The sequence below is a fragment of the Engystomops pustulosus genome, chromosome 5 (assembly GCF_040894005.1).
Source record: "Engystomops pustulosus chromosome 5, aEngPut4.maternal, whole genome shotgun sequence".
NCBI lineage: Eukaryota > Metazoa > Chordata > Amphibia > Anura > Leptodactylidae > Engystomops > Engystomops pustulosus.
Genome location: NC_092415.1, coordinates 133,761,260 through 133,777,012, shown reverse-complemented (window position 1 = coordinate 133,777,012; position 15,753 = coordinate 133,761,260). Strand labels below are relative to the sequence as shown.

General features: G+C 40.1%; 1 protein-coding gene across 2 annotated transcripts in view; it reads left to right on the top strand.

Annotated features, from left to right (window-relative positions):
* The first annotated feature begins 11,847 nt into the window (after positions 1-11,847).
* Positions 11,848-15,753, top strand: part of VWC2 (von Willebrand factor C domain containing 2) — a 388,287-nt gene continuing 384,381 nt past the window's right edge. The window contains exon 1 of one of the 2 annotated variants that reach the window (XM_072153096.1): positions 11,848-12,893. The gene's annotated coding sequence lies outside the window, so the exon portion shown is untranslated. The remainder of the gene's footprint in view (positions 12,894-15,753) is intronic. The other variant, XM_072153097.1, reaches the window with a different exon arrangement.

Below are 15,753 nucleotides of genomic sequence, written 5' to 3'. Positions count from 1 at the left end.
AACAGGCTTCTAGTGAAGGCAACCCTGGGATCCTTATCGGGCTTCAGGGCTGCCATGGCAACAATCGGCACCTCCGTGCCTTGCACGGAGGGTGCCGATCGTCGCGGCGTTTCACCATAGACGCTGCGGTCACAATAACTGCAGCGTCTATAGGGTTAAACAGCCGGGATCACGATAGTCACGATCCTGGCTGTTACTGCGGGATCCCGGGTACCGCGTACCGCCGGGATCCCGCGGCGATCGCCCGGGCTCAGGTTCTGAGCCCGGATGATCGCCATGACGTGATACTACGTCAAGGTGCGGGAACGACCCGCATCCTATGACGTAGTATCACGTCAAGTTGCAGGAAGGGGATAACTGGATCCGTCACATCCTTCCAGCCCATTATCCTAGATAGTTGAGCTGTAAGATAGTATCCAAAGAGAAAAGGCATCCCTATTCCTCCTTCTGAAATTGGCTTATGCCAGTACCTAAGCTTGATTCTGACTCTTTTTCTGCCCCAAATTAGTTCGTTAAACAAGGATTCCATGGCCTTAAAAAAAAGAGTTGTCTATCCATATGGGGAAAACTGCCAAGAAAAAAAGGATTTGTGGTAGGAGATGCATTTTGATCAAGGTAACTCTATCTGCAAAGGAGAGTTGCAGCTTATCCCATACCTGTACTCTTCCTCTTATTACCCTAATTAAAGGTCTTAAGTTTAAAGTATTAGACTCCTCAATCTTCACGGAAATTTTGACCCCAAGATATTTGAGGGAATCTTTACACAGGGTAATTTCACTCATATCCAGCTTTTCCCCCCTCTACCCATCTAAAGGCAGTAAACAGTTTTTTTCCAATTTATTTCAAACCCTGAATATTGGCTAAACTCCCTGACAATCTCAACTATCCTCGATATTGACTCAGGGGACTCTTGTACACAAAACAGTACATCATGTGCGTATAAATACAGTTTATACTGAATTCCTTGACTACACCCTCCCCTCACTCCCATGTCTGATCTGATCTTAATAGCCAACGGCTCAATAAAGAGAGCAAAAAGGAGAGAGGTGAGGGGGCAGCCCTGCCTAGTGCCTCTATACAGGGGAAAAGGTTTCGACTCTGTTCCGTTTACAGGGACCCTAGCTTTTGGTGAATTGTACATGCTTTCAACCCATTTCATAAAGATGGGGCTGAAGCTGAATCTTCTTATGACTTCCCACAGGAACCTCCACTCGACCCTGTCAAACGCCTTAACTGCGTCCAGTGACGGGATCGAGCGGAGGCCCCCCTCTCCTTCCTCCAAAGAAGTGAATAGTCTATTAAGACAGTCATTCACACTTCTTCCTGGGATAAACCCCTTTTGATCCTCATGAACAACATAAGTGATAACCTTCTGGAGCCTTCGAGCAAGTACTTTTGCTAAGATCTTGACGTCAGTGTTGATTAAGGAAATTGGTCTATACGACCCCATATCAAGCAGGTCCTTCTCCTTTTTGGGGATTAAAATTATACGTGCCTCGGCCATGGTTTCCGAGACCCTCCCTCTCTTGTAAATTTCTTCCATCATATCTAACATCATAGGCAACAATACCATTTTATACCTTTTATAGAATCCGAACAGAAGACCGTCAGGTCCTGGGGCTGTATATTTAGTACATGTGTCAATTGTTTACCCCTGTTCTAGAAGGTTAATTGGTGCTTTTAGCATGACTACCTGTTCTTGAGGTAAGCATGGAAAGTTGATATCCTCCAGATATCTCTCAATCTCCTCACAATTTTTATTGCATGTGGACTCATATAGGGCCTTATAAAAATTTCTGAATTGTACCGGAATCTGATCTTGATCATTATACAGTTTCCTCTAATGTCCTCTTATAGCTGTTACCATCTTATTTCCACTCTGCGTATTTTGAATCATTTTGGCCAACAATTTCCCTGGCTGCCCTCCTTCCGTAAAATTAGATTGTCCTGCGAAGAATATTTTATGTTGAGATTTCTCCACCCAAAACCCTTTGTATTTTTCTTTTGCTTCTATGGCAGAGGATTAAAGGGAAAAAAGTGGAGCTTCCTCAGTGCGCTGCTACATTGATTTCAGGTTCAACCAATGTTTGATCAAAAAATCATTTTATTCAACAAAGTGTCAATTAATGAACAACGCGTTTCGGGGGCGGACCGCTCCCTTCCTCAGGTTCTTAAATATTCGTGATCTAGTTGGAGGAGGAATATAGCTGATTGAAAAGCAGTGGTAGTCTTGTTCCACTGCAGCAGCAACCCTCTCTCTCCAAAGCGCACTGAGGAAGCTCCACTTTTTTCCCTTTAATCCACTGCCATTTGCAATACGTCCAGGAGGAACCGGTAGGAGCACTGCAGCGCTACATCATCTCTTGACACACTCTTATTTCCTTTATATAGTTTGTAAGAACGCTAGCAAAACAGCTGATGAAGGCTCGGGAAGAGCCGAAAAACGCGTTTGCGATACTCTTTGTTTATATTTGAAAAATTTATTTAATTAAAAAACCTTGTTTCGACTTACCTCGAAGTGCCGGGACCTTTACTTCATCTGAATTATACTCCTATCCACGAGCACGAGGGAATAGTCACCGGGTGCCGACCAGCCTCACTGCAATTTGACACACTCTGAGTAGTTATGCACTGAGCATAACTACCCCAGGTGAGAGCATAACTAACCTGACCTTAGTCACCAGAAATAGAATTTCCTTGAACCAACGGGTGTTTGCCCTATGAGCGCCTTTGTGTCCTTTTATTTTTCGTTTTAGTCTACTCTTTTGCTTCTATATAACTGTTCTTATGTTCGACACCCCCTCCATGCTCTACCATGTTTTTAAGAGACTGTTCAACTGCCTTTCTCAGGGATTCTTCTTTCCTTCTGTATTCCTTTTTAGCTGAGTTAATAATCTGTGAGTGTGTACTTCTGATAAACAATTTGAGAGAGTCCCACACAACCAAGTTATTTGTGGAGTTAACATTCCTTTCCCAATATTCCTTTATTTTCTGCTCAAGGTCCACTCTAGGCCCTATTATGGTCAGCCAATGGGGATTGAGTTTTAAAGCTCTCACCAAGACTGGGGCATGATCCGAAATTAGGATATGTTCATGCTGCATCGCCGTGACTTCCCCCAACATATCTTGACTGGCCAGGCCGTGATCTATCCTGGACATAGCGTTGTGTGTTTTACTATAACAAGAAAAAGCCTTTATTTTGCCATATTTGGCCCTCCAGATATCGTATAACCCTATATCTTCACAAAAATTGCTGAATATAAGGCCTTCATTCTCTTTTGACATTTGTTCCCCTAAGATGTTAAGACGGTCCAGTTTAGCATCAAACACCGTATTGAAGTCACCCATAACTAAATTTTTTTACAATCCCTGCTCTCAATAAATCTAACTAATTCATATAGTACCCTAAGAGAAAAGGGGGGGGGGGACATACAAAAACCCCAGGATACATTCCGTATCTCCTAGAGTACAGTGCAGAAAGACAAATCTGCCACATTTATCGATACTTTCCCAAATCAATCTGTAGTCTATGTTTGAGTGGATTAGTACTGACACCCCTCTTGAATATATATCCCCGTAGGAGTGGTATTCCCAAACCGCCCAACGTTTCTTTAGTTGGTACTCGAACTCTTGTGTCAGATGTGTCTCTAATAAAACTATAATAGATGGTAGATGCTTATTAATCACGTCAAATATCATACACCGTTTCCTTCTTTCACTTAATCCTCTAACATTCCAGCATAGAATCCTGTTTTCTTTTATCATCCTTCGACTTTAAGTCCTAAAACATTCAACAACCCCCCCCCCCAAAAAAAAACCTCCCACCCACCTGCCAGTGCCCCTCCCTGTCCCCCATCCCCCAACCTGATCTGCTCTTTCTCCCGTCAAGCAGATCCCTTCTTTCCACCACCGCCCTCCCGCCGTCCCCTTGCTGCTCACTACATATCATGACTAATTCATATCTTATTCTTCGCCTTAGCAACTTAATTAATTCAGATTCCTTTCCCTTCCAACCATTCCGATGCCCCTTCTGGAGTATCGAAAAACCATGTTTTATTATTGAATATAACCCTCAGCTTGGAGGGAAATAAAAGGGAAAGGAATCTGAATTTTTGCTTCAAAAAGTCTTTTCTTTACTGCCCCGAAACTAGCTCTAGCCTTCTGTGTTTCCCTTGCATAGTCTGGAGATATTGCAACTTTGTTACCATTTATCATCAGTTCTTTCTCTTTTCTTCTTGAGTTTCTAATTATATAGTCCCTATCTTGCGAGTTTAGACATTTTGCCAAAATGGTTCTAGGTGAAGCTCATGGAACCAGTTTTCGAGAGGGGACACTATGAACTCTTTCTATAACAAAACTGGAGGAAAGGCCTTCTGACCCAAATATACCCCATAGCCATTTCTGAATAACATCAAAGGATATATTATCCCCACTCTCTTCAGGATAGCCAACTATTCTCAAATTAGATCTCCTGGTTCAGTTCTCAAGATCGATCAACTTTTCTCTTTTATTAACATTTTCTTCCCTTAGTCTTTTTACGTCCTCCTGTATATATCTTTTACCTCATCCGCAGTTTTCTTTACATTTTTCTCTACCATTTAAAATGTTTCCCTCAATAAATTAAGGTCATCTTTTATAGTGGTAGTGTCAGCTCTTACATTGACTAACTCTTTTTTAAGCTCTGATATGGATTCTTGTGTTTCCTGAGTTGTAGCTAGTATCTGAGCTAGAATCCCTTCAGAATTGGCATTTCCTTCTCCCACCAACTCACTACTTGGCCCAGTGGATTGTGCCTCTTCTCTGTTATTTTGGCTTGTTTTAGATGGTGATGCCTTCCACATTTTATCCAGTCCAGTTGATTTCCTTTCTGGTTTCTTAGGAGCCATGACTCCCACCTGTTCAACCAGTCCCTCAAGCCTGCTTTTCCAAAAATAAACTATTTTAGAACTGTGGCTGGTGGAAGTATATACCAACAGCCTCCCTGATGTCTTTATATTGGATTAAACCACAAGTACAGGCGTATGTATACGACATTCTATTAAATATGAAAAATTGCTCATTAACTGCACCAGTCAATCAGTATTAGTCACAGTTCACACTTATCCCTGTATAGTAATCAAACCGCTCTTCCGGGTAGACTTATATAATCCTACATACAGTAGTTGTTCAGAAAAAACAGCTCATTTACTAGGTGTTATATAAGTAGACACTAATCACAGTTCACCTTTAAACCTCTGCAGTATCAGACCATAATTTCCATAAAGTTGCTATAGATCACATTTCACACTCAGACCTCTGCCAAACTTTGTTAGTATATTATTAGTATAGCAAAGTAGGGCACCCTATCCCGTGCACACAGAAGAAACACAGGTACGGTTCTCAAAAGACTTAATTACCAGATGATGAAAACCTTAATTTCAATGGTGTTACTATAGGTCAGAGGTCGCACATATTTCTCTGCAGTTTTAAACAGTAGTTTCAATAATATAGCTATAGATTACAATTCACGCTTAGTCCTCTACCAAGTTTGTTATTAATGTAGCAAAGTTGAACACTCTGTCCCATGAACACAGGACAAACTCAGACACAATTCGCAGAATACTCTTCTGCAATATTAGGTCATACTTTCAATAATATTACTATAGATCACAGTTCACCCTTAATCCTATGCGGTGTTAGACAGTTGTCTCAGTAGTGTTGCTGTAGATCACAGTTCACATTCGGTCTTCTGCTAAACTTTTGTTAGTATATTATTAGTATAGCAAATTTGAGCACGTCCCATGAACACCGCAGAGTCTCAAACACAGTTAGCAGAAGAACTTAACTGATACTAGGTGGTGAGGCTGCAGTCTCAACAGTGTTGCTATAGATCACAGTTCACACTTTAACCTCTTAAAGCTTTGTTAGTATGTTGTTAGTGTAGCAAACTTAAGCGCTCTGTCCCATGAGCAGGCAAGGGTTAGTTGGTTTAGCAGCAAAGATAATGTCGTCACAAGCTCTGTCCAACAGATTGTTCAGCAAGTAAACGGGTGTCATATCCAACTAGAAAAACATCTAGTGAAGCAAACTGCACGGCATAGCAAGTCGTGATTCTAAAGCATCCAGGTATAGACCGGTTCTGCAGACAGGCTACAGTCATCTCACCTCAACGTGCACCTCAACGTGCAATCCAAACAATGTCCACCAGCACACTAAGTCTCTCTGGAGCTTGTAAATATTTTAAAGAATATCATTCTGGGGATCTCAGTACGATGCAAGTCAAACCCATTGAGAAAGAAAGTATTAAAGCCCAGAAGAGGGGGAGACTGGTCCCAGAAAGTCAGAGCGGGAGAGGCTTACTGGATATTAACATTAGAAACAAGGATTTAGAAAGGCATGAACTCACGCAATGACTTGTTGTACATTTACTAATAATGTCTCTCATTTGTGTACATTAGAGTATTTACATGTAACTCACCACAAATCAGCTTGGAGGTGTGTCTGCAAGCACTTAGAACTTCTAGTAACGTATACTTATATCACCATGTGTCAAACAATTGTTGATCTATTATTAAGAATCACTTTTGATTCGAAAAGTGTCAGACAGCAATTATTTACAGTTCCATGGCATTACTTATGTTTTTACTTGTGCCAATAAAAAGTGTTTTTAGCTATTTGGAACCATACACTGCTGGATTTCCCCTGTTCTTTGATTCTGTCGGATTAGCTATACTGCATTCACTCTGGTTAACGTAAATGCTCCTAGCAAATAGCAAATTAGATTCTTTAACAAAGTCCTGAAAAAAGTCGGGAAAATTCAGAAGAGCAATTCCTTACTTTTGGGTGATTTTAACATTATTCGATACCCTATATTCTAGATACAACAAACAGAAGCAGAACATCTCTGCCATCACTAATGGCTTGGTTGAATATGAAGAACTGGACGACACATATAGATGCACCAATGTCTCCTTAAGGGAATTCACATACTGTTCATATACTCTTATACGGAGAGAATTTCCCACTCCATCCCGCTACTTTCAGCACAACGTGAAATTGAAAGTGGAAATATTTAACCTATTTTTAGTGCACAAGATTGCTTTAACCCCTTAACGCTCTGCGCCGTAGCTCTACGGCGCAGAGGTATAAGGGATGTATGAAGAGGGCTCACGGGCTGAGTCCTCTTCATACAAAGGTGGGGGTTTTTGCATTTTGCACAAAACCCCCACCGCTAATAACCGCGGTCGGTGCTTGCACCGATCGCGGCTATTAACCCCCTAAACGCCGCCGGCAAAGTCGCCGGCGGCGTTTAAAAGACGGCGGCGCGTGGGCGCCGCCATCTTTTTTTCGATCGCCACGCCCCCGAACGTCATCGGGGGGCGGCGATCAGTTGCTATGGTAGCCTCGTGTCTTCTTTTGACACGAGGCTATCTGGCAGCTGCATATTCGTTACAATGAGCCAGTGGCTCATTGTAATGAATGTGCTGCAAAAATGCCATATATTGCAATACAGAAGTATTGCAGTATATGGTAGCAGCGATCTGACTATCTAGGGTTAATGTACCCTAGATGGTCTAAAAGATAGTGAAAAAAAAAAGAAAAAAAAAAGTTTAAAAAATAAAAAAAATTAATAAAATATTAAAAGTTCAAATCACCCCCATTTCCCTAGAACGGATATAAAACATAACAAACAGTAAAAATCACAGACATATTAGGTATCGCCGCGTCCCAAAATGCCCGATCTATCAAAATATAAAAACGGTTACGGCCGGCGGTGACCTCCGAGGCGGGAAATGGCGCCCAAATGTCCGAAATGCGACTTTTACACCTTTTTACATAACATAAAAAATGAAATAAAAAATGATCAAAATGTCGCACAGACCTCAAAATGGTAGCAATGAAAACGTCGCCTCATTTCGCAAAAAATGACCCCTCACACATCTCCGTGCGCCAAAGTATGAAAAAGTTATTAGCGTCAGAAGATGGCAAAAAAATTTTTTTCTTTTTTGTACACATTCGTTTAATTTTTGAAAATGTATTAAAACACAATAAAACCTGTATAAATTTGGTATCACCGCGATCGCACCGAACCAAAGAATAAAGTAGGCGTGTTATTTGGAGCGAAGAGTGAAAGTCGTAAAAACTGAGCCCACAAGAACGTGACGCACGTGCGGTTTTTTTTCAATTTTTCCACATTTGGAATTTTTTTTCAGCTTTGCAGTACATGGCATGTTAAAATAAATATCATTACGGGAAAGTAAAATTTGTTACGCACAAAATAAGCCCTCACACAGGTCTGTACACGGAAAAATGAAAAAGTTATGGATTTTTGAAGTTGGAGAGCGAGAAATGAGGCGAAAAACCCTCCGTCCTTAAGGGGTTAAGAGCCACTCTTATGCAAATGAACTTTCAGTTTCAAAAAACATTAAAAAAACAAAAAACTGTCGGACCTTCTCCTTTAACTTCCGAAAATATAAAAGTGACTTACAAATCCTCTCCAGAACAGATAATAATAATCTCATTACCGTATTTTTTGGACTATAAGGTGCACAAAAAATCCTTTGATTTTCTCAGAAATCAAAGATGCGCCTTATAGTCCAGTGTGCTTCATATATGAACCATACTTACAGACAACAACTGCATTGAACTGTGCACAGGTCTGCCACCTGCTGGTCATTCATCCTTATAATCCGGTGGTCCTTGTATATGAACCTAGATGTTTTAGCAGGCATTTATTGATAGTGCACCTTATAATCTGGGGCGCCTTATAGTCTGAAAAATAACATTAAGAGCTGCCCTACTCTCTGACTATGAGAGAGTTATTTTCCATTAGGACCTCATATCATACGGTGTATAATAATAAACTCATGCCCAACAAGTTTAAACCTAAAAGAAAAAAAGTCTATCCCATCCTTTATGCCCTTAACGCAAAAAGATGTTCCTGAACGTCCTGTAGGAGAGGGCGGAGTATGAATTGGGCTCAAGGGCTGAGCCCTCTTCATATTTACCAGATGTTTTCTTCACAATGGAGCAAACACCTGTCGGACGCAGGTGTTAACCCTTTGATCACTTGAGCATTAACGAGCGCTCGGGGCGTGGATGCCAGCATCTTGGGTTGGATCATCACTCCCAGTGATGTCATTGGGGAGCGTCGATTTATTGCCATGACAGCCATGTGTCACACAAAGATCCGAGGCTGTCATGTTTTACTGTAGTAATAGATGATGTGCAAAAACACCAAATACTGTCATACAGTAGTTTGGCAGTATATGGTAGGATCAATCAGACAACCTAGGGTTAAAGTACCCTAAAGGATCTGGAAAATAGGAAAAAAATGTAAAATTTTAAGTTAAAATTAAATTAAAAAAAACAAAAAATTCTAATCACCCCAGGGCTGTCCATAGGAAATGCATCTAAGGTCCTCACACTAAAACCATGCTACAGCTGACGTCAGTATTGCAGGGTAATATAATGAACAAGCAATTGAATGATAAATAAAATAAATAAAAGTCCCCTCAAAGCATATATATGTAAATATAATTTATATAAAATATAAATAAGTAAAAATAACCCCACATATATGGCATAGCCACATCCGCAATGACACATACAATAAAAGAAAAACATTATTAAACCTGCATGCTCAACAGCATAATGAAAAAATCCACCTTAAAAGTGAGCAAAAAACTTATAAACAAAAACATATACTGAAAAATTGTACTGTTGTAAAATACAATGCAAAATACAATACAAAATAAAATACATTGTAAAATGTCCCACAAAAAACCCTCTCTACCATCTCCACAGACCAATAATTAAAGGCGTTATGCCACTTGGAAAATGGGGATGCAAAAATGGCTATATATAATGAAGCAATGAGGGTCTGTATATAATTAATCCCTGGGGCTGTATTTAATAAAACTCAGGGACTGTATATAATATACCTACGAGGGGTATATTTGGTGAATTTAGTTTCTGTGTTTTTCATGCCGCCACATGAGTTTACTTGAAAAGGGCCCCCTGAGACTCTGTCGCACAAGGGCCCACTGAAACCTGGAGCCGGTCCTGTGTATGGTCCTATATAAAATGTTAATGCTCTCCAAGATTTTTACTTCTTTTGTACGTTAGTAATACTTATCCCAGCGGGAGTCATTTATCTAGCTAGGACCAGGGAGGCCCAAGTGTTCCAAACTGATGTAACTATTATAAGGCCATAGTAGCTCAACACCTTATAGAGTGGTGTAGACCATGAGGGAATATGAGTTGGCCAACCATAGAAGTGCACATGGTGGGGGACGAGCCTCTCCAACATTTACTTCTGGCCCACATGATCTGCCCTGAGCTTAAATCTGAATTGGCTCCATTAATTAGGCACTCTTTCGAGACTTGGAAAACCCTCATAGGATCTTTTCCAATTGATGCTCCCACTAAAGAGATCCCAATTCAATACAAGGAATTTTTTATTCCTAATATCTCATTAGATCAGTGGAGGGTGGCAGCTATTTCTAAAAGACATATTTTTTCACATCTTGCTTCTATTCTTTTCCAAACTAATTTGTACAAATTGCCCCTTGCACTGTAAGATAACAGTATGAGTCCCAATCTTGTTTTCATAATCTGTGCCTAGACCGAAATAACCGAGACCTGCTCGCTGAACACTTTAGATTTGAGTGGTTGATTTGCACTGCATAATAACTCTCCCTTCTCTTTCCATGACACCTAAGACCCATGGATTACTTTGTACTCCCTCTCCACTCTATCACCACTGGTGAAGGGCTTAATATGTAACCCTCACTGCCTTACATTGCCTCCTCCACCTTCACAGTCACTCAGTTACAATTGGTCTATATAAACGCTCATTGCGGGTATGTTCATTGCACAGCAGGCCTGTGCAGGTTCTGTTCTTTTTTTTAATGTTTTTTCGCTCTATTAGTATATTAGGAAGTAAACAATCTGCATTATTTCTTGCATTGATGGAAGCTTATGTCACATCTGTATATGCTATGCCATATGCCGAAGTGACACAAGTTTCCAGAGCCCCCCATGGTCCCCTTTACCGATCACAAGCCTTTGTGTCCAAATGCAAATGTGATCGAGAGAATCTCCTCTCTGCTCCAAATGCATTTCTAAACAAAATTCAAACACAACTTTTTGCAGATTTTTTTATACATGTCATTCCAATTTTCTGCTTCCTGCTGCCAGCCGAGCAGCGTATATGCGTGGGGATCGCATTCCCACCCTCCTTGCTTGTTGCGCCTTATCTTTTATAGTACTTTATATAGGTTTACACTGCATAGGTAAGTGTACTGTTGGCTTACTATTTTTGGTGTGCTGTAGGAATGCAACTTGAGCAAGTATAAAAACATCCAACAATTATTACTTCAAAAACTTATCGCAAAATAGGGAATAAAAACATGTGCACACTCTTAGTCATAATGGGGACATGGGTGAGGGGCATTAAGGCTGCATTCATAATGTTTTTGTATTGTGGTTTTAAATGCATTGCAGTCACATCAGGAAGAATACAGCACAAAATGCAAAAGTTTCTCAACTAATAGCATGTATTTGGTAAGTAGCTGCACGCTCTTTGGCTTTTAACAATGCAAAATAAATGTTGCTACTTACCAAACACACATGTTTTGGTGGAAAACACTTTTATGTGAGACACACGAGCATAGAAAATATGATAAATACACAATACTATATATAATAAAAATGTAAAGCCCGTAGATTGACAAAAGTGTACAACTCCTAGTTCTTATGGACGTGTTTGTGAATGGAGAGTGACGTGCAGCCAGTGACAAGGAGGCAACACTGTCTGAATAGGGAATAGCCTGGGAAGGCTGCATGCAGGTTGACAAGTGACCTGGCCCAGTGGATGCAGCACCAGCAGATTAGCTGTAGCCTCTTCACCTAGCCTCTAAGCTTCCTGGCGGAGAAATCAGACAACTTAATACTGGAAAAGGCTTTGAAATTCCTATTAAGGGAAAATGTCTCCTGACTTATTGTATGCACAGGCAGAGAGAATCCCCTGGCAGCACCTCCCACCCTCCTCCTCCTGATTCTTCCCCAGCCGGGGCTCCACATTCAGAAGAGTTCAATAGAGACAGATAGATCTTGTGTGCTGCGCCCTGCATACATTCACTTGTGCTCATGCATTTCAATGACATGCAAAACACTTTCCTTGCCTGCATTTCTCAATTGTAATTCATTCTGTCAGATGTCTTAAAGGACTATACTGAAGACACTTGTATTCTTCCCAGTGCATGTTCCAGCAGATCCAGGCGGTAGATTTATTCTACAAGGAAAATCCCAGCTACATGGTTTTTCTCCTGCAGGATGGAATGAGTTGGCAGCAGAGCTCTTAACAGCTTGTCTGGCAGTGCCAGCCACAACCTCCTGCTCTTCTTAGTCACTTACTGGACTTTACATCTTGGGTCACTGATTCCTTCATTCATCCAGAAATCAAAACATCTGAATGTAAGGAACATCACGCTTCAGTCTTACCCCAGGAAGAACACCATAAATCATGGGCTATTGCAAGCAGAACCAGGGAAGCAGTGATGAGAGCAGCTTTCCTGACTGACCAGGAGATGATGGAGATAACTCTGTTGACCATTCTACTAGAAGAGATAATGACACCAGGGTCCCTGGGGTTACCCACATATATTGATAAGGCAGCATTTGAAGCTGTGGCTTGAGAGGATATTACAGTCTTCTTATCTACTCACTGTGATAAGGATTTCATCTTGTGATGTTAAAGGAAGGATGATCTCTGAAACTTTCTTTTTCTCTTAAACCGTTTCTGACATAAACAACAGAAAAGAGAAGTGCAATTTCTGAATTCCCATTGATCACACCCACTGCAAGACCCACGTGTATTAGCAGAGCTGGGAGCTTCATTATTAATACTGGTTAGTAATTAAAGAGGGTATTTGGGGGTCCCATGTCTTGTTTTTGTCATTTTCATCATTACAGCGACATGGCGTCAATCTGCTTTGTATTATAGTGAGTGACAGGCAGATAGATACAACAGGTTGATCACTACCAGGCTGCTGAATGTAATAGAATACTAAATGTAACACTGTGAAGAAAGCTGCTGAGGATAACACAGACAGCAAGTGACAATAATGTCTCACTTCATCCACTATAGATTACATTGTTTATACTGGACAAGGAGGCATTTTATGCCACATAACCAGGATGATTGATATCACAATTCTGTGCCTTTGCTGTAGGATCAATTAAATATATTATATACATCTCAAAAAGCAGATGAATTTCCCAGAGAGCATAAAGACTAATGTAATTTAATCTGATGATAATTCATGTGAAAGATTCTAATTTTATGTATATATATATATCCCTCTTAGTAGTAATGATCTCAGGCAGAGCTGTGACACTTGTTGACTGAGCTGTGAAGCATTTATCAGATGTTACCATTGAATATGAGGCCAGTATAATAACCGTCTACCGAATCACAGCTATTGCATTGTATCATTTTTATACTGTCTACTCTAGAAAGGGTAATTGATAGCCTTTTGCTCTATTGAGAAAGAAACCAAAGAAGCTTCTAATCGAAAAATCTCTTTTATGTGAATTTCTGCTGTACACAAATGGAAATTGCCACTGCACACAACTGTGAAATGCATGGTAAAGGATTTTAAATTTATTGTTTGAAAGAATATACTAAGAAAATTTTGTTGCCTGTTATGTAATGCTTACAAAATTGTTTAAATGTATTATATTATTTGTTAACATATATTTTAAGCGCAACATTAGAATGTATAATAACAATTGACTTGGTTGTGCCAACTGTCATAAAGAGCAACATGTTCTGTCCATGGTCCTAAAAAAAATCTACTATTTAAAGGGACCTGTCACCACAATACCCCTTTTTTCACCATGCAAGTGTTTCAAAGGCCCATACAAAGACATTTGCATAGTTGCTTTTGTCATGTTTGTCATGTTCACTATAATTATATATTGTATTTCACCTGCTCCTTGCTAAGCTCCCACGCTGAGTCCAAGGGGCAGGAATTCAAATTGAAGCATATGTATGCTCCTGGTTCTTTTCCCTAGTCCACGACCCTCTGATGTCATGGATGGGCAGCAGCTAGTAACCAGGGAGGGAGATCTGCTAGCTAGCTGCCACCCATCCATAATGTCAGATAGGGGGACTTTAGCGTGTGGGCTAATGAAAAGATCCAGGAGTAGTTGCCTGTTTGATTTAAAATCCCTGAATTCCTGCCCCAGGGACTCAGCATGGGAGCCTGGCAGGGAGTCAAGTAAAATTCACTAAAGGATTATAGCAAACTTATACTACTCACAGAAATGAGGAAAGCAACTATGCAATTGTCATGTTATGGGTTTTAAGATCACGCATATGGTAAAAAATGAGGCTTGTGGTTCCCCTTATCAGTGCTCTACACTTCAATTCAGCCACTAAAAGCAGATAATGTTCTGAAGGTTGATATTATTACCACTCCAATATAGTCAAAAGTAGAGGAGATCCCTCCTGCATCCAAAACCCCAAATCGTTGCTTCACAACAGAGACTGATTTACTTTTGTTCACAATGTCTGCAATGGTTCCAAAAGATGTACAGCTTTGATCAACAGAGTATGAAGTTAAAAGGTTTTTTCTTTAAGAGCCATAAAAGCATTGATAAGAATAAGTGGGTCCATATAAACACCAAACACCTTGCCAAACTTCGATTTTTGCCTGTTCAGGTGAACTTTTTTACCCTATACTCTGGTTATCTATTCCACTCATCTACCCAAATTCATTTAGGAACTATTTTGGACATCAGGCACTAAGGTGCCTATTGTGAAGCCACCAATTTTGTTTTGGATACAGGAGAAATCTTGAAATGTTCTCTACTCCTGACCATAATGGAGTGGTAAGACTATCAAGCTCCAGAACTGTAACTGCTTTTAGTGATAGAATTGAGGAGTAAAGTACTCATGTTAATTGTCTATAGTTTGGGTAATTTGAGAGCAAATGCCAAACTGATATTCAGATTGATCAAAATAGAATATTTGAATAACAGTTAAAGAAGAAAGTTGCAATTATTCTCAGCATGTGCATATTGTGGAACTTAAAGACTAAATACCATTGATGTATGTTTTGTAAATGAGAAATTAAGGATTTTTCAAAAGAAAATGTCTCTATTTTTATCAGCCCATGTCTTGCCTGCTGAACTGCTCACTCGGCTACTTGGAACCATCTTCAGTGAAGATCCATTTTCAAAAATCTATAACTTTTTTATTTTTACATGTAAAGAGCTCTGCACTTCATAGTGATGGTATTGAATATTCCATGCTGTGTACTGGGAAGCAGGAAAAAATTCAAAATACAGTGAAAATGGTGAAAAAAACGCATTTGCCCCATTTTCTTGTGGGCTTGGATTTGACGGCTTTAACTATGTGCCCCAAATAACAACTCTACTTTATTCTTTGGGTCGCAAAAAAGAGATGATTGTTCCCCAGATAAGGAAGACATGTGGATGATAAAAACATAATGCTATTCCAGGTTGTGCATAAGATATTTGTCTTTCCAAAGATTTCTTCACATCTATATAGCTCAGTAATGCAAACCCCCCTTATAAAAATCTGCTGGACACTTTATGATCTCTGAAGCAGCGCATTCCGTGTCTTTCTCTACTCACTTCCTTCCCGTCTTACATCAAATCCTTCCTGCTGCAGCCCTTTTTCATTTTTGCGTTTTCATTTTTAACTCCCCACCTTCAAAAATCTATAACTTTTTGAATTTT